This window comes from Passer domesticus, chromosome 9, assembly GCF_036417665.1.
Source record: "Passer domesticus isolate bPasDom1 chromosome 9, bPasDom1.hap1, whole genome shotgun sequence".
Taxonomy (NCBI): Eukaryota; Metazoa; Chordata; class Aves; order Passeriformes; family Passeridae; genus Passer; species Passer domesticus.
Window position 1 is genome coordinate 36,813,197 of NC_087482.1, and position 21,149 is coordinate 36,834,345.

At 43.3% G+C, this 21,149-nt stretch overlaps 1 protein-coding gene and 1 long non-coding RNA gene across 6 annotated transcripts in view; one reads left to right on the forward strand and one right to left on the reverse strand.

The window, feature by feature from the left end:
• Positions 1–2,450: 2,450 nt before the first annotated feature.
• LOC135308051 (uncharacterized) lies at positions 2,451–12,186 on the reverse strand. Of its 2 annotated transcripts, XR_010368603.1 has the most exons (4): positions 11,669–12,186; positions 11,285–11,383; positions 8,798–9,030; positions 2,451–7,140 (listed from the first exon to the last, which is right to left on the reverse strand). It is a non-coding gene; the product is annotated as an uncharacterized LOC135308051 (long non-coding RNA). The 2 variants fall into 2 exon arrangements; XR_010368602.1 differs by lacking the exon at positions 2,451–7,140 and having other exon boundaries at positions 8,767–9,030; positions 11,669–12,175.
• SLC6A6 (solute carrier family 6 member 6) overlaps positions 7,685–21,149 on the forward strand; it is a 92,863-nt gene continuing 79,398 nt past the window's right edge. For 2 of the 4 annotated variants that reach the window (XM_064432748.1, XM_064432750.1), the window contains exon 1: positions 7,688–7,806. The gene's annotated coding sequence lies outside the window, so the exon portion shown is untranslated. Of the gene's footprint in view, positions 7,807–21,149 lie in introns of all 4 variants that reach the window. The other 2 variants (XM_064432752.1, XM_064432755.1) reach the window with 2 other exon arrangements.

Sequence of the window (21,149 nt, forward strand, 5' to 3'; positions counted from 1 at the left end):
CCTTTTCTTGACTGCAGAGCTTGTTTGTTGTCACTTCTTTTTCGCTAGCTGCTTTATGTGGTTTCTCTTAGAAGTGGGTTTTTTTTCCTTTTGTCAAATATTCTCACTTCAGCTCCAGAACACAAACTCAACATGATGGACCTCAAGAATTAGTTCATGACCAGGTAGCTGTGTTTTGCCCATTTCCTTTTCTACTGTGATCTAAGAGATGACAAGGGGTAGAGGACAGGGCAGTAGAATTTTCAGCAGCTAAAGGCCACTTCAAGCATTTTTGTCCAGGCATCAACTTGACTTGCAAGTCCTTGCTGCCAGAGCTATGTGGTGCTTACCGAGGTCCCTCAGCTGGTATCTGACCAGCTGGAAAAAGGATGGACCACTACAGCCTAGAGCATCAGCTGTTTCACCACCCAGGGCTGAATGCCATGAGGAGAAACAGAATCCTGTACACCTGTATCCTATGTGTGTAAATGCTGTTCTGACAGGACACTGTTCCCATTCTGTCTCTGTGTGTTCTTTGGTACATGTTTCTCTGTCTTCCCCTTTTGTGTCTACCACTTGTATCCTCTGTAATTTTGTTTTTGCCTGGAGCTGAATAACCCCAAGATGCACCTCTGCTCCCTGCTTGCTTGAAGGTAGGGATGTGCTAACAAACCCTGCTTCCCAGGGGCTTTTTGGCAGGGCATGTTCAAGTTTCTGCTAAGTTCTTCATGAGAAGTTGCTCTTGGTCACACATGGCCCATGTAGAAGGGACACAACCCAACCAAAATTGCCAGACCTTATTGGATTCTTCAAAGTTTAGGGCACCAGAGAATGAAATGACAGCAAATACCCTAAGCCCTCACCAATGCATCGTGTGGGAAAACCCACAGTAGTTGCCTGTGGTGTTGGTATAACTAAACCCATGCTGTTTAATTTCTTTTTGTGTACCTAAATCCATGGCATCTAACAGTATTGACAGCTGAGAGCCTCATTTGTTGGTTTATTGACAAATTGTAAGAATAAAAAGACACTTTGTGAAGGGAGATATGATTTTGTTGAACAGCTCTAATCTTGGTTGTTTTCCTAAGCTTTAAACTTTGAATTTTACAACTCATATGTTAAACACTCTGCTTCAGTCCTTTGTATCCAGACAGAAATAAACAGATTGTAAAATATGTGCTTTGTGGGTGATGTAGAATTCTTCTCTTCTGGGGAATCCATCAGGGAGGATGTTTGCTATATATTTATGAGGTCCCTTGCAGATCTTTAGATGCTGTCAGATGTTCATTTTCTTGACCTTTTTACTGCTAACATTTATTCTTCTTTTAATGGTAAGCTCTCAGAACAATGCAAAGGGTTCAGTTCAAACTCCAAGCAAACCTTACATCACTCTTGGCTTTCAACAGGGCTCCACACAGAACTCAGCAAGATTTCATTGAGACTTTTCTATAGTGTTGGTTATAGTTCTCTAGGGGGGGACAGGGAAAATTACTTTGGGCTTTAATGTTCTGTATTCATTAGTCTGTGATTTGTTTGCTCCAGAGGCTGGCTATTATCTTTGATATTGTGTCATTCTGTAAAGCAGCACTGAGTACCAGAGAGTGACAGAGCATCTCTCATGCTGCAGCTGATTCATGGCATGAACTTCTGCAGTGGGGAAATACCTTGGTCACGTCAAGACAGCTCATTTCTAGATAGTAGCTATTATCTAAATACTAAACATTATGTGACAAGCTTGAAGGCCAGAAGATAATGTTCAGGGCTGATGTCTGTACTCCAAAACATAATCTGCTGGAAGCCAATGTAACTTTACGTGTGAGTGTGGAGAATATTCATGACTGTAAATTCAGGAATGGGCTGCTATTCAAGTACAAGGTTGTAAGAAAGGTTAAAAACACTTTTTAAAAAAAGCCTATGAAGTCCAAGTGTACTGTTTATCATCTTGTCGTACCAAAACAAAATGTGTACTTTGTGATGTACCATGATGTACTTTGACATGGAATTTTCCAGAGTCATCAGCGTGGTGTTGGTTTTCATCCTTTCTCATCTTGTTGTTTTCTGACTCACCTTTCCAGGCTTTGAAATTTTTATCCTGAATTTCTTCTTTTGCTTTTAATTAAATTAAAAAAAAAAAATAGTGTTTTGTCCTCAGAGTCTACTGCCACACTAGAGAATTTAAAAACAGAGTCAGCAGGAGATTATGATAGCCAGTCTAATATCCTTAGAAATGTTGTAGCTGAAGTATTTATAATAATGCAGCTTTGTTCCTGGAACTACTGAATTCCACAGCTCTGAAACAGGTAACTGAACCAGCAAGTTCTGGAAGTATTTCCTTGAGAGGAACATGGGAGGAAAAAGAAGAATGGGGGACACCAGCAATGTAATCATGTAACTGAGCATGCAACTTTCAGTAAAAGAATTTCCTTGTCAAGTGTAGTGTTTCTTCTTTTTGCAAATTTCTTATGTAGAAACCGAAGTTTTTCAGTCCCACTGTTCCAGATTCTGAGGTTTTGGGTTACTTGATGTGGTTATTTTTTGACATCACTTAGGGGTGATGAGTCGGTGTTCATGTGGTGTGATTGGTCAGCTCAGTCATGCTTAATGACTGAAGCCTTGTAAACTGCATTCGACTCAGACAAATATTGTTTGGCTGCTGGAAGGAGAGGCTGCCACATTACTCAGGGAAATTCCTAATCAAAAGATTTTGACATGGTAGGAATCTACAAAGCTCAAATGATTCTTCTGATATGACAGCCATAAGCAAATTTTGGTCACATGCTATTCCCAAAAGTAACTAAAACTGGATGCAAAGAAAGATCCATCTGATAATAATCTAACACATTCCCAATATTTTCTCACTGTTTCTCTACCACTTGTCAGTTCTTCCTTCTTTTCTTTTATTCCCTTTTACTTTTTCTTAGGTTTGTATTTTGATGATACCTGATTTGATTCCAAAATTCATCTTTGAATTTATAGTAGTTGTTTTTGAACATTGACGAATCTCCATATACAAATGTAGATATATTAAGTGGTTTATTTTTAATGGAGGTTGACTTCTTTTACAAAGCAAGAGAGCAGACCTGGTTAGAGACATTGCAAGCACATGTGTGACCAGTCAATCAGTGCAGTTGCACCAAGCGACCTGATCGTGTAACTCGTGCTGTGAAATATCACTTGAGACCTGGCCTCAATTCTTACTGGATAATAGTTGCTTATATCATAATGGTGAGAAATTTCCCTTTTGTTAAGAGAATTTAGGGTATATTCATTGATTGGTTTTGTTCTGGTTTTCCATAAGATCTTTATCACTGAGTAGGCTCATCTTCAAAAACCTGGTCCCCTCTCCCACGATGTTACCTCTGGAATATCTGACAGCTGGATTAAAAGCAAGTCACAGTACAGCTTGTTCTGCATGAACACTGTAAATCAGCTGTTGTGAAAAGTTCCCCTGAATACACAAAACCCGTGAGTTGCAAGTTGTGTTTCATCAAGAGGTGTTTTTGTTAAAGAATAGCCGGAGACAATCCAAAAATTAATCTTGGTCGTAATATAACCCTGGTACAAAATGCATCAGTTCTTCTTGGCAACTGGAGTGTTTGGCATCAGGAACTATTTACATTTGCATTGTTTTCAAACTTCTGTGTGTGCTGGAAGGTAGAGTGAAATATTTCCTAGATGGCCAGACTATTCCTAAGAAAAGATACACGAGGGAGCATAAACTCAGAAACGTTCTGTTTCAAAGGTTGCTGCAGGATCAGTACAACTACACTGGAGTTTTACTGGATGTTCAGAGCAGATCTTTCCTTTGCTTTACATAGGTTACACCTCATTTTTATTTATTTTATTTCACAATGTTAATTTTTTTTTTTTGTATCAGTAGCTGTATGAGCTACCTTTCCTTGTGTCCCTGCTTTGACACATTCCTAACCATCCATGTTCCTATGAGATTTTTTTTTTTCCTCTCTGCACAAGAAGTGCCAGGAGCTCCTGTTGGTTAACTCATTACACTGTGATTGCATGTCTATCTTAGCACAATTCACTAAGTAAATATAAATGTCATATACTTCTTTGTAACGGTATATACCTCTTCCTTCCACTTTTCCTGGTACTTGAGCATGGAAAAATTGCAAAGCACTGAGAGAATATTGCTGCATGTGAAATAAATTGCATGGACCTTGATTCCAGGAAGAACATACGCGCATGCTGATAAACAGTTTCTTATCTTCTAATAAATACTGAAGAGAGTGTTTCTTAAATGGCAGTGCTTCTCTGAAATCATGCTGTTAGTTGCTGGGTTGTTGGTTTGTTGGGGTTTTTTTTTTGGGTTTTTTTTTTTTTAAGTATTTCAACACCCTGCTGATAGTGTTGTGAAATCTTTACTGGGCCTTAGCCAATTAACTGAATCAACTTTTACATGCTTAATGGTTTTATAACACTTCTATTTGAGATAAACTTGCCATTTGTTCATTTAACTTCACTCCTGCATTTTGTATGCAAATACTATCTAATCTCATGGAGATTCCAAGTCTCTGAGACTTAAGTTCTTGCAGAGTTGTCAAATACAGCAATCAGAACACATTTGGACACTTAACAAAGGTCTCTCAATGTTTTTCACTGATATTTTTAGTATTATTTAAGATAATTACTGTTATGATTAACTACATTGAGCTCTCGTATTGTGATGTAATTTTCCACTTTCATATTTACATTTATTAGTACACATTCCATTTAAAGTCATCTTTCATTGCTCAGTGTGTGACATACTTCGGAGAAGAACTGAGATTTTCCAAATCTGCATCCCATAACCTGTCTGCAAAATATTCCTTCTTTCTAATGGCTAACCAGCACCCAAGTTTAAGATCAGGAGTATGGTAATGTCACTGAAGATATCAAATGATTGACTAGAATTTCTTTAATTACAAAAGTATTGAAAAGGAAGATAAATATTCCCTAAACACTGCAGATTTTCTTGCTCTGTGACTTATGGTATTGTATTTCATGTTTTCAAGCATTCAAGTAATGGACACAAAATTGGAAGCAGAAGGAAAGGTATAGACATCATTACCTGGAGGCAATGAAAGAATGGGAGATTTTTCATCTAGTATTGGAAAAATAAATTTGTGTCCACAGGGCATAGGCATTGAGAGGAAAATAACTTATATGAAACCAAGGGCTGTAACAGCCTAATTTTGTTCTCTGGACCCAGGTAAATTTCATCCTAACACCATAAATAAATACATAATATGAAGTGCAGTGGTATTTCCTGATTGATGATCTTGTTAGACTCCAAATAAACATATATCGTGCTCAAACTGTAATAACACAAGCTTAGTACATATAGAGGGTATTGCATCCACCTACTAAATATGAAGAGAATGTACCAAAGGGGAATGATTTAGAGAATGAAATTTTCCTTTAGACTCAGGGATGATTCTGCTGAGCTTTCATCTGGAAGACAGTCCTTCTCAGGACTGTACAGATACTTTTACATAATTTGTTTCTCAAGCTAATTTAAAAAACAAACAAACAAAACTCTTAGTGGTATAGAAACAGATTTCAGGCATTTATCTATCTACTATCATTATGCTATAAGCTGAAAAGCAACACTTTTCTTTGCATTCTGTGTCTCCTGAAAACATTTCTTCAGTCTCAAGAGCTCTCTGGAGAGCCCATATTTGTCAAATATTGTGGGAATAAGAGAAAGAATAGTAACAGCAACAAATTGCTTAATCATTACAGTTGTCCTTGCTATTATTATTCGTTATTGTGAATATAATTTCCTGTAACACCTGTGATGTGGCTGGCAATTTTCAGACATTTCAGTGTTTTCACTTTGTTCTGCAGAGTTGATAATCCAAGGACTGATGTCAGGGCAGAAAATACCAACCATCAGTTTATGGATAGCACATCCATAATTCAGCAAGCTGCCTTATAGCAACAGAATCGCATTCTTAGGAGGGTTTGTATGGAAGGCACCAAACAGATGAGCCCTGGATGACTGGGCAGGGTGTAGGGTTTGGACTGTGGTGTGATGGCCTAGGGCACATTGGGAGTGTGGTTCCAGGAAATGCAGAGCTTGGAGCTGGTGTCTGGAAGCCTCTCATGGTTGAGACATGAGAGTAAATGCATGGAAAGGGCACCAGAGTTTAGAAAGCTGAAATTTACTCTATGCAGAATGGGAGACTTCTGGGATTCCAGCTGAGGAATTCAGAACTTCAGTAAGGGAGTTTCTTCATGAGTCTTTGTCAGTGAACCTGATACAGATTTCAGCATCACCCAGCTGAGAATTTGACCAGTGATTTCCAAATCCCCAATGCTACACATGTTGGAGTCCCAAACAGCTGCTCTTTCAGACTCTTGTGTAATTGTGAGTCTTAGCTTCTCCTTGAGGATGACCCAGCTATCTTGTCAAGGAACTGCAACAAAACTACATCTCAGCTGACTTAGTTATACAACCCGGAAAACAAATTCCCTCTGCTCTTGAGTGTCCCTAAGGCAATTTTTGGTGCCACATCTTGAGTTTCTCCCCATAGAAAGGCCAGATATGTAAAATTGCTCCTTACCCAGACATACACCCTATTTAAGACCCCAGAACAGATTCAGAAGGATTCTGCTGAAAGGGTGATTTTCCCTTTTGATGGCTGAATCACTGCAACATCTGTGTTGAGCTACAGCACAGCTCAAACACAGAGGGACGAGGGTGAAGAAATAAGTAGCTCATACCTCTTTAAGAATCAACAAGAGCAACGTAATAAAAAAGAAATAAAATAACTAAGATAGTAAAAACATTATCTTATAGGTTTTGTAGAAACTTTGCCTTAGGGATGCCACCTGGATGTGTTCCACTGACACAGCTGTTCACACTTTTTTTTCCCTTTGCTGCATAAAAAAAATAGAAGCATCTGAACAGCTGCTTGGGTTAATTTTTTAATGCCTTCAGTAAGTAAAAATAAAGTCAAATTACATGAATGAGCAAGGTGTTGTTGATGCATCTGTGTGCATCCACAGATGCTCTAAAATATTAACAGAATACTTCCAGGACCTCATCCACAGTAAATAAAGGTCTGTTGTCCATGGAAGGAGCTGAGTCAGAAGGGCAGGTGAGGCATTTGCATTCGTTTGCTAGACAAGGTGTAGGATTCTCTGTCCAGCATCTCTTCTCTGTAAAAAGGAAAGGCTCCTTTTGTTTAGGGCAAATTGGCAGACCTGCTCATATTGAAATCAGTCCACAGTCACCCCATTGACTTCACTGACATCACTAAAAGTGTCATTAATTAAAACAAGCAAACAAATGGAAAAAAAAAACCAAAACCATCCTGATTTTGCTTAAATAGATTCACCCATTCTGAAGCTGTCAGCTCCATTGCCTGCCAGGGGACTACTCCCTAAGAAGGTAGTTGAAGGGAGAATGGGAACAGGTTGTCTGGATAGACATGTAAGGTTATCTGGATAGACATAATTTTTCAATGAAAAAATGTAATTTTTTGTTGTTTTCAAAATCACTGTGTTGGGGGAAAGGGGGAGGCAGAGGAGTCTGCGCTGATTTGTGCTGCCCCTCCTGACACACACCACACTGAGAGCGGTCCAGGTTGAAAAAGAGTCAGGTATAAAAGGGTGATGGAATGAAACAAGTGGGAGTTGTGATGTTTTTTGTTACCCAGTGTTTCACACACCTCTAGCGGCAAACCCTCTTCGTTGCCAAGACAACCCCGAAGAAATACGAAATCCAGAACAATACGCTGTGTACGAGGAGCCTCGTATTCTCTGGTGCACGCGTTCGTTGTGAATGTCAAGGGAAACAGTGCCCTGCCCTCCACAGCGACCCAGGTAAGCCCAGGTAAAGTTATAGGTGATGTCTGTGAGATTATATTGACTTACATTTGGAGATTGTCTTTTGTCCTGGCAGCTACCAAGCTCAAGGGCTGGCTCTGAGAGCCTGGGCACTGTATTCCTGCAGTGCAGCATTACCCAAGGCTGGTGAGGCAGCACCAGGAGGATTCCTGAGGCTGTCATGCAAGTAAGTCAGGGCTGGGGCTCTGGCTGCTCTGCCCAGCCAGTGCTGCATGTGAAAGTGTCTGCAGTGAGCAGGGAATGCCAGCCTGTGGTGATCTGCCTTTACAGCAGTTTCTAAAGGTTTCTCAGGCAGCTGAACGCGAGGTTGTACAGCCATAGAGGTCTTTTTGCTCCATAACTGGGATATCCTGAGCTGTGCTCTGTCTCTAGGTCAAAGGAAATATAAATGTGACTTAAGCTTCTTTGCTTAAGATCTTGGCTCAGTGCAGGACAGTGGAAGATCTGGAGCCTTGGGTTTGTTAATGCTTATTTATTTAAACCCAATGAATGAACCTCGGACAAAAGTCCATGAGGTCAGAATAAATATCTGCAGGGATGCTTATGGCACCCTCATGCAAGCAGGAGCCTCAGGAACTTTTTATGTCTCAAAGAATTGTTATGTGCAGTTTGCAGATTATAAATTTTGCTTTTACAAATCATCTCCAAGTCATCTTTAAGATTCTTATTGTATTCCCAGTGACAGGTTTTCTGAAGAAGCATAGGGATACTCTTTTTGCTACACTTGAAGCTGTCATTGACCTCCTTGTTAGGAATGTCTGCACCCTTAGGAAGTAATGTCAGCCCCCCATTTGGTTAAAGCTCTGTTAAATGGGGGGCCAGCACTTGGAGAAGGGGACACTGGATTCCACACAGCAATGCATCCATTTTGCTGTGCACCCAGTGTGAGGACAAAGCCATTTTAACCTGCACTGAATCATAGCAGCATCCCAAAAGTAAGCAGGAAAATGCCAACATCTTTTGCAACCTTTCATTCTTTGGCTCTCTGCTCCCTGGGTTCTGTCCTTTGGTATCAGCTGCCTGTCAGATGTTCACAGCAGGAAACTCAGCAGGTGTATCCTGATGTGAACATGGTCTTTAAGTGGGCAGGGAACCTTGGGGGACTGCAGCTTCCTCTCTTCTGCTGCACTGCTAGAAGCACATCACATTCCTTCTTTTGCAATTGTGTGCTGAGATACAACAGCTCCAGGACTTTGGGGTCTGAAAGACAGGTAGGAAGAAGTGGTAGTTTGGTATGACAGGAGCACCAAGCCAGCACAACAAACAAGTTGGAGATGACAACTCCATGTCTATGCTATTGACGCTTGGGGGTTTTAACCTCACACTAATATGAGTTTAGTCCTATAGGCTGAGCTCTGAAACTGTGTGGTATGAAGTGAAGCACAGTCAGTCAGGGATTCACTTCAGAAACACTTACCTGTTCCAGAATAAGACACAGATGTAGATTAGGATTTGTAGAGCTGAGGGTCAAACTAATCAGTGCTGAAAAACAAGTGTTGCATATTTGAGCGTCATAGCAAGAAACTCTGAAGCAGAGCTGGTTCTGCTTCCATGGCTCCATCAGGACATCCAGAGCTTCAGCTTGCATGTCCATGACAATGTCTCCCTGGCTGTGAGAGAAACCAGAAGCAACAGTTCTGCACTGTGCTTCCTTTGTCTTCCTGAAGAACAAACTCTACAGTGCACTGAGAACCATCACACCTTCATTCTATAAAAAGACACATCCTGTTAGAGCTTCGAGTGAGGCATCCCTGAGCTCAGGCCACTCCGATCCTCTTTTAGCACCTTAGAAACGAACTGAAAACTCCTGGCTGCTCAGGAACAAAGGAGTATGTGAAAGAACTCCAATTTCATAAACTATGGAGTGGGAGTTGGAGCTATTATAGAACATCCCGTTCCAAAAGGAAACAAATGACAGCCTGACGCTGCCGGGTAGTAGTGACGTGTGCGGCCGCAGAGTGAGTCAGTCTGTGTGAGATTCAGATATGGACCTAGAGGGAAAACATTTGTGGCAGCAGGACTGATCACATGCTCATAGATGGAATTACCTCAGCTCATTTTTCATGCATGTGTTAATGTATTTGCTGCGCTTCTTCAGCAAAAGGCAAATAGTACAGAAGGAAAAGTCGCGTGTAGGAGCTGCTTTATCTGTCTCTTCTTGCAGCCTCCTGCTTCCCACCCACACTCCTGCACAGCCAGTGATAACGTATCACGTGCTGTGTTTTGGTATATCACTGTTTCGTTCAGTAAGATGGAATGTGCTGCTGTTATTTTTGTTATTATTTGTATAATTTGGAATCCCAAAACACTGGTCCAAAGGCATAGGTGAATTGGACAATTAAGTGAACTATTGTGAAATTATTTAGTTTATCAGTGATTGTCTTGCTTTAATAGCTTAGAGCTCAGTTGAATGCTTGTATTCATTTAAAAATGAAAACTGAAGCCTAAGAATCCTTTTAAGGCCTGAAAGGAGTCTGTAGAGCTGATTCTCTGTTACATGGGGGATGTGCAATGATGTATAAATTGTGAAATGAATTGGCTGTTTACTGGAAAATTATGGTGATCTCCTGATTGCGGTCCAAGATAAGAAACCTTGGCCATGGTTTAAGGACAAGGAAGCTTTAGTAGTAATTCTGTCTTGAGATGTTCCCATCTCAGCTTTTTTTCACACTGTTTCATTCCAGCTCAGCCCCCTCCCAGTTGTATCTAAACAAGTCTCCATGTGACTCTGCAGCAAGCCACATCAGGAACTGCTGGTGGTTAACACTGTGAACAAAAAACCCTGTAAAATAGAAAGGATTTTGTTTTTTTCTTTTTTTGTATGTGTTTTGGTTTGCTTTGATTTTTTGCTTCAACTAGATCAGTGCCTGATCAGCACTGCCCCCGGGAACAACTGCTCTGGCCCAGCTGAAAGGCCTGAGTGTTATTTGGCAGGGGGGACACTGGCAGGGACTGATGGTGGGAACTCTGTGACAGCGCTGCCACCAAAATCTGCAAATCAGGAAACCGTAGCTGGTAAAACATTGATTCATTCAGCAGCAAAACAGAACAGCTGCTGTGTCTCCAGAAGGAAAAAGAAAAGGGGATGTTATTTGGCTACAGAGTGTGTAGCCAGGGTTGGAGGACAAACTGGGGGAAGGATTTGGGTTCAGGATATAGAAATCTCATGGATGAAAAATGCCTTAGAAAGCAATAGCAGGCATTAGGTGTTTGCCATCTCTTGTGCTGAAATTTCATAAGCATACATGATATTTCATGGACGTAAATGAAAGCTAAATCCAAAGCAGAATTGTAGGTCTGAGTTGTAGTCTAACTCTCAAACAGCACCAAACTAGTGAGCTGAGAGCAAAAGCAGAACTCTCCTTACACTGAAACTGAGAAGTTTGGTTTTTTCCTCTCTGTGTACAATTGCTTTATTGATGTTTCAAAGCAATGTTAGACTGGAGGAGCTCACCTGTCACCCCTCCCCAGTAGACATGGAGACTCTGTGCTGGTGTAGCTGAAGTCCATTGGTGAGCAAACCGCTCTGGGATGGCTCTGACCTCTGGCAGCACTAGAAGAAAATGGTTAGAAAAACACTATCAGACATTTTGTTTATAGTGAAGCGTTGGCAAACCAGGCTGGCTGCCCCTGCCACAGAGAGAAAGGGAATGTCTTGAAGTAGGTGGGGTGCCTATCTCCCCAAAACGGTAAGCTCAGAGCTGGAGCCATCACCCCGAGCCACCATTATCTGCTGCATCCTTACATGCCCCCCCGTCTGCCCTGGCATGGGCACTCTCCCCTCTTATCAGTGAGGTGCCAGCATTTCATTTGCACAGCTGAGTGCTGTTGAACTGACTCTGTGCATCCATCAAGGTCATGAAGTCATTCAATCCCTTGCTGAAGTAGCCTCCGGTCAGGAATACAGGACTGCAATGCTGTTGGTGCAGCTTACAACACCAGAGGGATAACTTTCCTGCAGTACTACAAAGCAGCTTTCCTGGAAGAGGTAATGGTTTGCCAGTATTGCAGAATGGTAATTTTAAACCCATAAGGAGCTCTTATTGTAGTCTCAAAGCAGACTTGAAAACCGGCCGCGCCCTCTTTATCCTGGCTCAGATGAAGTGCCAGCGCCGTCAAAGAAAAAGGTGTTTGCAGCATGTGCCGTGTCCCGGGGTGGCTGGCACAGGTAGCGACAGCCGGCAGGGCTTTAGCACCGCGCCGGAGATTCTAGGAGAGGGTTTGCCTGCTGGCAGGCGTGAAAAACAGGGCTTCTGCAGCTGCTCCTGCGGGGGCTCGCGGGTGGCATCCCCCACAACAGACGGCTTTATGCAGGGCCTGCTCCCACCGACAGGCCCGGGGCTGTGCTCCTCACAAACCCCGCGGGCAGCGGAGCCGAGGGCAGCCCGAGGAGGGCCGCGAGGGGCTGATGTCACTGCCCAGCCCGCCCGGGGCTGACTCATGCGGGGAACAGAGAGCCCTTCATGGGCCTGGAAAACACGAGCCCGTGGGAGGGCCTTGCTCCAGGAGGGAATGAGACAAAGGTGCGGGAATAACCCAGGGAGCTCGAGCAGGGGGGCACACCTCAGCCCCCAGCACTGCGGGTTGGAAGGAGGTCACCTCCTATTTCAGATTCCTTCCCTTCGGTTGATTTGAACAATTCTGCCCTTATTTTAATAAAAGATCAGGGCGGGGGAGGATGGATTTATTTGAGAGGAATTCCCCGCGCCTTGAGCTGCCTGGATTAGTCAGGAGCAGGGAGGATGGAGCAGAGGAGGGAGGATGGTGCGTGTCCTGAAAGGGCCGCAGGCAGGGAGCTCAGGCTCCATTGAGGATGGCTGAGGCTCTTCCCTCAGTGAGGGGCCTCTCCAGGGCTGCCTCGCTGCCCCAGTTCGCCCTGTGGAGCTGCACTGCACCAGGGCAGCGTTCCTAGCAAGGCCAGGTGAATGAGAACAGGGATAACCAAACCTGCTGACACCAGACAAGGGAGGGGATTCACAGCGCCTGCCAAAGGTGTTGTGATGGAGGGGAAAGGGAGTCAGCTGCTGCCTCTCAGGGAACGGGCTCACGGCACCACTTCTCTGTTTGTAACGTCAAATTCCTAAAAGTGACAGCACTTGTGGTCATGGTGGCATGGGCAGTGGTTTCTGAGCACTTCCAAAAGTCTTTTGAGATTGCCTAAATTAAAGGATGGAGTACTGATGATGATAGAATGTTTTATGTCTAATTATATGAGCCCTTAAACCAGCCATTTCCTCTTTCTTCCATCATTCCAATATAACTGGATGCAGGAAGACACAAAAGAAATATTGTTTCTATGAACAACCCCGTGCAACCATTTTCTGCAGATTTTCATTGAAGGTTCAGAACCAGCAAATTTAAATATTCCTACAAATTTACATAGTCTGAACTGGCCACTGCATCTGATTCTTCTAAATTGATCTTTTATGTCTGCAAGGAACCAAGTGAAACCTTCAGATTTAAATACCATTGAACTGTTGGATTTGAGAAATTCAGATTCAACTGTATATCAGCTTCTGAGCCTGAAATTAAGATTTGTTATTGTGACTGCACATGCTGGGAATCAGGATGAATAGCAAACATGCAAATTCAGTTCTTAATTATGAGCTACATGGAATTAAAAATAGACAAGACAGTTCCATTAATGGAGAGGCAAGCAGAAGACTGTGATTTCCTATAGATGTGAGGTCACAGTTGAATGTGGATATGGTTGTCAGGGTTTTGTAAAGATGCTCACAGACTGCAAGGTTTCATGGATTTTCTCATGACCAGAGATTTGCACCATGTTTACTGTTTGCTATTCACTACTATCACTTTTCACTAACAGAGTCAGGAAAACAATGTCAGGTGATTGGTACAATTGATCAACAGATCTAATGAATAGCCAGGACTGAATAGCGAGGCAGAGGGACAGTGAATGCGTTCAAGTGGGACAGTGATGGCCCATGATTTTTCTGGGAAACAAATACATTTTGGAAAAGATCAGCTTTAGTTTTTGAACTAACTGAGATAGGGTCATGTGCTAAATTTGCAATTAATATTATTTTAAAGAATAGATCAAACAGCTCAAGCAGATTTCCTCTAACTGACAAGTTCCATTAAACAAGAAAGCTCATTCTTAGTAGGAGATTTTAATATAACACTGAGAACAGAGAACAAAACAATGAATGGAAACATATCAGCAGTCAATTTCCTGAGTATTCAAGCCTGCATTATACTTTGTTCTTTGCTACAGCCATGGCTCTGTAATTATCAAGCGTATTCATGGGACTTTTTCCTATTGACACTCAGCGTGAGTGTGGCTGGAAAGAGATTAAGCTTTTGTGGCAGCCATTTGAATTTGTCTAACTAAAAACAACCTGCAAGGCTGTGGGGAGCTGTATGTCTTGGGGGATTTGTGATGGTCTGCAGAAGCTGCAGGTCACAGGTTCAGTGCTGGGTGTGTGCAGGGCCTGTGGCACTGCACCCCTGTGGCTGCAGGCACTGGCAAGGTCACAGAGCAGTGACTGATGATGGAGCAGATGCTTCGAGATATTCCTCTGTTATGTGATAAGGCATGCTTGTTGGACCATGAATGGCATCACTGGGTAAGCCGTTGCCCATTGGCTTTTCCTCTGAAAAGGAACTTTACTCCTGCAGGACTTTATCTGGTCTTTCTTGTAGACACTATCTCTGCTTCTCGAGTGATACTCCAGAATAACTCTAGGCCAGGTTACACCCTCTCCATGCTACCAGTGGAGCCTCATTTTATTGGCCATTGTCTTTGTGCCTCCCATGCACCCTGTGCCTGGGAATCCACTGCCATGCGGGATTTCTGGGGACCAGCCTCTCAATGGCTTTCTGGGCAGGTTTGCCTCTCTGCAGGTGATATGGAGAGATGTAGTGGAGTGAGGAGCAGTGCCTGGAGCCTGCTGGTGATGATGACTGTGAGGAAGGAATAGGAGTAGTATGTGGCAAGTGGACTGCAGGGAGAGGGAACTGTGAGCTGGTTGCATCTCCAGTCTGAAAAAATCCAGAATGTTCATGTTAACTATTCTGGAGCCTTGATTGCATTTGTAGTAACCTGGAGTTTCCTTCCCCCAGCTGGTCAAAGCTGTGCCCATCCACTATCCAGGCAGGAAATATCTCTCTGAGGGAGCACCATATCACTTTGCTGTTTGGTGCAAGTGTGGGCAGCACTTCAGCTCCTCAGCTCGTGGCCGTGCTTCAGTCCTCAGATTTGGGCAGGCACCATGTCTTTTTACACAGTTCCCTGTTTCTGTGTAAACAACCATTTTAGCCAAAGATGGAAAACCAGAATCCTGTTTACTTAGGCTCTTTTGCAGTCCCATAGAGCAGGAGCAGCAGTGCTGGTGTTGTGGCTTAGCTCCAAATCAGGTAATTGCTGTGCATTCTGTCCTACTTACACACCCCCCATAGTTTCAATTAGAACAATTGTTTCCATTTTTCTTTCCTGCTCTGTCAAGTATTAATACAGTTGCTGTTAAGCTGCTGGTGTGATCCCTCACCTAGGTGTTGTGTTTCCATGGTAAAGACAGACATCCTCATGTGCATACCTGGACTGAATCTTCACTGGCACAGACTGATGTAATTCCATAATAGAGCTGTGTTGATTCACACCACATGAAGATACAGCTTTCCTATGCTGAGAGCCACATCCCTAATTAAAGGCTCTGTGTGAATACCTGTGATCTATTTTTCTACTCGCTCTTCAGCTTTGCAAATAACATGAGGTTTGAGTAGTCATTCACACTTCTGGTCACAGTGGTGGTCTCTAGAGAATACGACTGCTTCTTTTTAATGTGCTTCCCTCCAGCTGTTCAAGAGTGGGTCTGTAGGAATATCTGAGTTCTTTCACTCTGGGCTGTAATGTGGTAGATAGAGTTCATGATGTGTGATATGTTATGAATTGCTGGAAAATGTGTTCTTTGGAAACAAATCTCTCTAAATTTATCAGGAGAATTAAGAACGTGGAAGGATGCCTGAAAGCTACACAACAACAGGAGATTACACGCTTGCAGCTTAAGCCACCTGGCATATTGAGCATTCATGTTCACAGCTGAGGGCTCCAGCACTTATTATGCTGTTTATATGATCAGGAGAGCCTTCCTTTCATCTGATAAAGAACTAGGCTTGAAATGGCACGTGTTTGGGCTGGTGGGCTCTGTGTCACACACTGGGGTGAGGTTTGCTGTCTGATTTTCTAGTCTGTCACGTGGCCCATCAGATGGTTATCAGTATCATATGCATGTGCTGAATGGATCGATGTTTGTGTGCATGAAGGCTTGAGCAGATCATGGCTTGGGTTTCTCTGCTGCTCAAGGCTGTGGTGGCTGGTGTCATGGAGACCTTCCTAGTGACTTCAGGGAATACAAGTAAGCTGTTATATTTTATGTAAAGTAAGCAGGCATTGCCTTTCCCAGCACTCCTTTCAGACAGTTTTCTGAAATGCACAGAATGCATTCATGGCTCAGTTCTCAGCAGACAAAGAAACTGGGAGCAGATCCTTTGCAAACACTGAGTTGACTCACATAGGAGGCAGTTGAGTTGCCTACCTGTATGAAACAAAGCAGGACAGAGTCCCCAGGCAGTGCAAAGGAGAGTGGCTTTATTGCAAAAACCAGGCCTTTTAAGCAGTTAGCCAGTTATCAGTTTACACAGTTTTAAGGCACAACAAGCCCTAGCACCACACACCACGCGGCAGGCACGCAGCGTGGCTCTCGCGGCTCTCGCGGCTCTCGTGGCTCTCCCATCTCTCTACCCCTGTTCCAGCTGAATCACTCTCCCTCAGTTCCCTTCTGCTTAGCCTAAGTAGCAGGCCTGAGCCATGATTGTGCAAGGGTAACAAGGCCCTTATTTTATAAGGCTTTTCCTATATGCAACACCTACCCATATGTGTCTGGCACTATATAGGATTTGTGATATACTGCAGTGCCTTCGTGTGTCCCACATGACCTCCATCTGTCCCTAAAAGAGGATGTGAATCTCCTGTAGGCCCTGACTTTTACCTGCCTTGGGAGGTCACAAACTTTTCAAATAGCTCTAAATGCCTCTGTTCAGATACCTAGAGCCCACCCAGGGGTGAAGTGCTCCAGCTGAAAGATAAAATTTGTCTTTAAAATGAACTGTTAGAAAATTAAAAGATGTAACAATTTCATTCTAAATTTAAACTAAGGCTGTACCTCACTACTGGTGGGACTTGGACTAGCATCTTCACAGTCTGGTTTGGAGAAACCTGGAAATGGAATGAATGGGTAACTGAGAGGTGTGTGTTAGCATCTCATAGGCTGCAGCATGCTGAAGGCAGCACTGAGGCAGGATTTTGTCAAACTGCTGGATCTACTTTGTGGTAGCTCCTGTCCCTGAAGCTGCTCTCAGGTGGTACAGGCTGCAGTCATCACAAAGTCCTTTTCACTATATCTCTTGTGTTAAAATGGCCAAACGTCTGCAGGACATGGTTTGTAAAAGTACAAAAAGTTGCTGTATACTTCTCAGTCCCATAGAAAGTGGAGAACAGTATAGCACAAGGTGCAGAGATAATTTTATCCCAACTCCAAATTCTCATGATTTCAGGTAAACCATCCAACTTTGTTCTCTCACATTGCTGGAATTTTTATTAAAATTTTGTTTTTATCCATATGGGGAAATATTTTTGTCTCTTCATCTTCCCAAGGCTTCTGAATTTCTAAAATGACCGTGGCACTGTGGGTCTAAAATGACAGTCAGCATGCCCTGGAGCTGACCACCAGTCATTCTTCCTTGTGCAGTAGCTGTTTGCAGAGTCAGGGCAATTCTTTATATACAGGTTTTGTCACCCCCTTCATGCAAAACAAAAGGGTTTGGTTGTTTTCCCAAAGCAAACAGTCTGTGTCAGCTGTCTTGCACTGACAGAAAAAACAACCAACCAAAACAGCGTGAGCTTTTATATCCACGTCCATGAGTGGCAGGTCACAGGTTCCCTGCAGAAGTGACGGGGAAGGTAAACAGCTCAGAGCACGCCGTGTTTGCCATGCCATTCCAGTGCATAGCAAAGCTGTCCCCAGCCCTTCTCCCCCTTATGCAGCAAATCACATTCTGCTGTGTAAATAGCAGTTAATAAAAAGAAGCCAAATTATCATTCTTTACTAGATTTTAATTACAGCCTGCCCAAGACGTTTCCCTTGCCTGAAAGGCCTGTAGGAGTTTAGGCACTATGAGATAAATCAGGGAAAATTTTAACTCTTAGGCTCAATATGAAAACAAATCAAATGGGAAGGAATACACCTCTCATATCACGCTCTTCCAGAAAGGGAAAGTTCTAAAAAGACAAAAGCCCAAAACACCGGAAGGTTTTATTTGTGCTGGTCTGTATTAAGCCCGTTATTATCCTATCAATTGTTTGTGTAACCACTGTTTATACAAAGTGAAAGATGGCACATAGGAACACGTACCAGCAGTCTGTGTTTTCTGAAGAAGCCCTGCAGTGCTAGAGCAGGAGCAGGGAGCTGCCTGCTGTCCGGGTGTCCCCTTGGCGCCTCACAATGGGGCTGGAAGGGATTGGCCACCTGAAAATTAGAAGAGCCTTAGGGATGTGCTGCATTTAGATGGCTGCCTCTGTGGGATAAGGTTGGCATTGTCATTTCTCCCTAGCTATGCCAGAGGAGGGCCGTGGTTTGGTGTCTCATGCCTGGAGGCAGGTGGCCAGGAACAGGGGTCTTTAGGCTGCAGTTTTGGTTAGGGCAGTTCACCAAGAGCAGCTCATCGATCCTTGACACTGTGATGTTTGCAAAGGGTGTAATTGCAGAATCCCGCCCAGCTTCTGCACAGGCTATCCAGTAGAATGAGCAGATGGAAATCAGGTTTATACTTCCCTCACCTTCTTGAAATGACTCCTCAGAGAATTATTTACCAGGTAGTGTGTGCCTGGGTAATGTACTCTGGACCATAACGAAGTACAATACTGCTGACAGAGACCTGGCCTCAGCTGGGCACAGAGGGGAAAAGGACAGGTTTGAAATCAGTTTGCTGTCTAATGAGTTGCCAAGGTGGAGGTTTTAACAGAACGGATGATACTGTCCCTTCTTAACTCAAATCCTGCCGGCCATATTTCACACCATCTGGAGTTTGTGCAGAGCCCCCTTTGGGAAGACAGCCAATAAAGAATCACAATTATCTAATCTTGCCATTATAAAAGTGTGAATAACCATTTCAGAATCTGACTGGAAAACTACAGAACCTGTCAGTGCTCCTTAGATGGTGGCCAAGAGGGCACCCGATGACACGCTGGAAAGCGTGGCTCAGGAGATAAACAGGAGCTGGCCCACACCAGACACCGAGCTGAAAACAGTCGGATTTTCACCAGCTGAAACAAAGGACAGAAGGAGAATGTAACTGCTGGGCTTGGGAGAGGTGACACCCCCATCCACACTGATTCCCATGGACATTAAGGCACTTGGCGCTTTTTGGGAGGGCTGGGGCTATGTTTTACAACAGTTGCTCCAAACCCACTATCTTTTAAGCATTTGCAGCAGTCTCTGCTGGAAGTCTTTGGTTTCACGCTTTTAATTGGTTCTCAGATGGAATGGCAGTTGGTTTGGTCTTTGTTTTCCAGTGTTGTGGAGTTCCTATTGACATTTTTTTCATCCCACCCTGAAAAAGAATTTTCACATAGCTTTCCCCACATTGTTTCCAATCAATGATTTCCCTGTAATGGATACTAAACATTTTTAAAGGCAGCTTTTGGGACTCACTGGTGCTTGGGAGACAAGAAATGTACTTTAGTGATGTTCCTGGCTTGACATAAACTTGCTTCTTAGCAGCACCTCAAAAGAACACTGGGATTCACCGATATAAGTATGCTCTTTGTCACCACTTAATTCTCCTCGCACCACACTTTATCTTTGCTTAGTCTGGTGCATTATAGATGCTTCCAATTTCTGTCCATTCTCTTCTTTCAGTCTGGCTGCTACAGGGAGTGAGGACAACTACAGAAACCTCTGTCTAACTGTCTGAATAAAACCTATAATTCACACTGCATACATCAGAATTACGCTTCTTTTTTCAAGGGATGTTCCCAAAGTAGACACAATTTGAGAAACAAAACAGAATTACTCCCCTTGGCAAACAGGGATATGCTATTCCACAGCACCAAAGAATGATGCTCTGTGGCCCTTTTGCACACATTCAAAGGTAAAAGAGTGGGAGTAACTTGACCAATAATCTGCCCAAGTCTGGTTTCATCTTTATCCAAGTATTTAATTTTCTTTCAAATTCTCCAGCAGCCCATAGCAGGTGTTGCTGCTGGGTAGGTGTTGTGAAAGGGTCCCAGAGCAGGGCTTGCTGTTCCTCTCTGTTTCGGTGAAGGGGTTTTCCTATTGTTACTGGCACCGAGGTGTGTGGACTCTTCCAAGGCAGGCTGCTTGGTACATGAGAAGTGATGCAAGTTATGGAATCATGCAAGAGCCATGTTGTCACTCCCTAAGTGGACAAAAAGGGTTGTTGCTGGGGGAAAATCCCTCAGCATCAGCCTGCCTAACCAGCAGCCTGGTTCCTGCTTTGTGATATGAGTTGGTGTTTTGGCTACCAAGAAACTACTTTGGGGTGAGGTACAAGGATCTTGATAGGATTTAATAATTGACATTAGTGATTTCAGCACTATTTTGCTCCTCTCCCATTTTTATTTCTAGCCCCGTGGCCTTTTGAAGCCATCTTTTAGGCAGCAAGTTTATTAAGGGCATGATTTTTAGAAAAGTCATGTTTGTTTCAAACCAGAACTAACTTCACTTTTGCTAGCTCAGGTCAGTGGAGTTACATCCCTAAATCACAGAGAATTAAGACAGAGATAGCCCCTGTAGCATGTTCTCTCTGCATTGCCTTGCACAAAGAGTTATAAAAGAAGTCAGGTGAAGGTTTTGGAGTGGTTATCACCAAGTCATATCCTGATGGTCTGATGGTTTAAATTCATTGTAAAATGTGGAGTTCGGAGCAAACAGCCCCAGCATCAGAGCAAACAACCCCAGCACCACTGTCTGGGACTTTCAAAGAATGCCACTGCTTGATCACCAAAAGCCCAGTGACAAACTCTTCAGGACCTTTATTGAAAGTTTCCAGAACAAGCACCATCATTTAAATCACCATCTTAGGTTGCTCATGCTTCAGAAAAGTGCAATTTGCTTTCATTGCCCAGGGAAAGAAGATGAGCCCTGATGTGCCAATGATTCCACACCATGTGCCTTTATGGATCCAGCTGTAGGCAAGGGCTGGGGTGAAGCATGTCGTGGGAAGGCAGATAACACAAACATGAAAGCAGCACAAAACATGAGTGCCTATAAATAGCAGGA